Consider the following 2,653-nt stretch of genomic DNA (forward strand, 5'->3'; position numbering starts at 1 on the left):
ATATCAAAAGTACATTTATGAAGACCGAACCCAGTTACACTTTCTTCAACACCCCCTCTTAACTAGGGAGGTATTCATAAATCATTACAAGGTGTTTGGCTATTTTTCAATATTGAATAATTCACATAAGAGAAACCAGATTGGAAACCCATCTGTTATAGCATCATATTAGCCAACATTGTTCATAGCGAGACCTTGACTAACAACTTTATCTCTCATAAGATCAGAGCACAATGTTGGCGAGGCCAATGGCTTATAAACACCTTGGTCATTAGCTAGGGACTTTTCCATTCATCAACAACGTCTTCTTCGTGGGTCCTTCAGCCACTTGATCTCCTTCTTTCCTTCGATGTCATGAAGTCTTTGTTTGAACTTCTTCTTGGCGGGGTACCGGCCATCGATCACTTCCCCCCTAGTTTGTCATGTCATTTCTCCCTTCATGGAAAGTTGCCTTCTTGATATATATCAGGTCCTTTTTGTCATCTAGCTACTCCTTTGTCACCTTGTCTATCCTTCATAACACTTATCACATTGATGCTTAGTTGTACTCGCTTATTCCCGTACTTTGATTTAGTGGCCCTTCATGACTTCATCGTGATATTGCTCTTCATCATGACATATTTGTAGAGTTGAATCGGTCATCTGCACCTTGCTATCTCCAAGGCCTTCATAGGTGTCAAGGGTCCTTTATCTTTTTCTTCCTTTGTCAGAGTTTTCTGCCTTCTTTCGAGAGATGTTGAGGAATCTTGTCAAATATTTATTCTTTTTGACTGCGATGTTCTTCATTTGCTTCTTATTGGATTGATTGACCTTTACTCCACTTTAGAACATGCCTCCGATCATTTCGTTGGTGAAAGAGATCCTTTTATTCTAGAACTTTTCCCATGACCCAATCAATATATATGATGACATGACTTAAACTTTGATGCATACATACCTCATCTTGATTATGCTTTTATCATCGCAGCTTTATTTGATAGTTCTCCTCGATTGGTGTAGCCTTTCTTGCTTCATCTGCTCTCACCTGTATATCATCCTCTCTTGAATCCCATAAATGGGATGCCCAATGAGACCTCTACCCCCTTTGAAAGAAGACTTTAAGCAAAGAGGTTGACTTAGTCATAGGAGGATCTTCCTTCTTTTGCTTCTTATCATCTTCTTTCACTTCTTGAGTTACATTAGCTTCTTCCCTTTTTCTCTTGTTGTTGTTGTCCTTCTTAAGTTTAGGGGAATACCTTTGGTAGCATCCATACTCTTGGCATCCAAACCGTTGGACTTTGGGCATGTAGTGGTCCCAACAAATTTGTTACTTTCCTTGCAAAAAGACACAGAGGTATACTCAGAAGGGGACATATACTTACTTGATAGAGTTTGAGACGCAGTGAACTTGCTTTCTTCTTGAAGACTTGATGGCTTGCCTTCCTTAGATCTTGATGTTGTTTAAGCTTCTTTCTTCAAATGGACTTACTTGATGACTTGACTCGTAGTGCCTTTCATTCTTCAAGATAGTCTAGCTTGATGTAGGTCCCTCTTTGATTTGTTCTTCTTATAGGTGCCTTTATACAAGGCGTTTCTTCTTGCTTTGTAGTCTTCCATGATGAATGATAGATGGTAGACCTTCTTGTCCTTGATTTGATTGAGACTTCTTGGCTTGACGCTTCAACCTTTCAGATGTTCTTGAGATTCCCTTTCCTTGATGTGTCACCTTAGCTCCGATACCGCGTTGAAGAATCTGGGGCAATGGGGTATAGTGGGATTCTTCTAGACTTGATAAAAATTTGTGAAGCTCTTTTGCAATTTATCATGTTATCTTAATCTTATTCTCTTCTTATTAATGCATGTGTGTTTACTCTCATCAAACTGGTGCCAAAAACATAAGAACAAGAACACAAGATGTTGGCTATCTGCCAAGGAAAACCTCTCTCTCTCTCAGAGAGGAAAACCCTTTCGTAAGCTTCTTATTGGTCATTGCGAAGCCTTAGACCCTTGACAATAATATCCCCCAAGCACAAGTCGAGTCCTTCCTCCTCTTTGCACTTTGTTTCTTCGACGCTTCGTTCCCCGGCACTCTGTCATTCTTTCAACTTTTGATAGTCCATGGTGGACTAGCTCTATAAGAGACTCCAACCTTTGATCCTCAGCGAGATCCTTTACCAATGAAGAAACCTTCATTCTCTTGACCAACCGAGACTTTTTCTTGATGTGAGGTTGCAGACTCAATGTACACCAAGTTTACTGCACCTGGGGCGATTTCCGTCGCGACGAGACATGGAAACCCCAAATTTCCCGCACTTGGGAGGCTTTCGACAAGGCGGGACATGGAATCCCTGGGTTCCCTACAATTTGGAGACTTTTGTCGAGGAGGGACTGGGAGACCCCATGTCACGCTCCTATCCTAGTGGTAGTATTTCAACCACACATAAGCAGGTGCGGCACCACTGTACTTTTTCCTTTTACCAATACTTGAGTACACGGTCTATGCCTACTTCAACACTCGGTCAATTTTCCAATAAGTGTTCTTAACAATGCAGTGAAAATAACTTACCATAAATTTATCTTCTTCAATTATTATTTCAACTTATCATGTCACGCCCCCAGGCCTACAGTAGTCTTTCAGCCGTACTTGGCGAGGTACGGTGCCACCAAACACTTT

The sequence above is a fragment of the Pinus tabuliformis genome, chromosome 2_2, assembly GCF_031772625.1.
Source record: "Pinus tabuliformis cultivar Carrire ecotype Pingquan chromosome 2_2, CPIR1, whole genome shotgun sequence".
In the NCBI taxonomy this organism is placed as follows: domain Eukaryota; kingdom Viridiplantae; phylum Streptophyta; class Pinopsida; order Pinales; family Pinaceae; genus Pinus; species Pinus tabuliformis.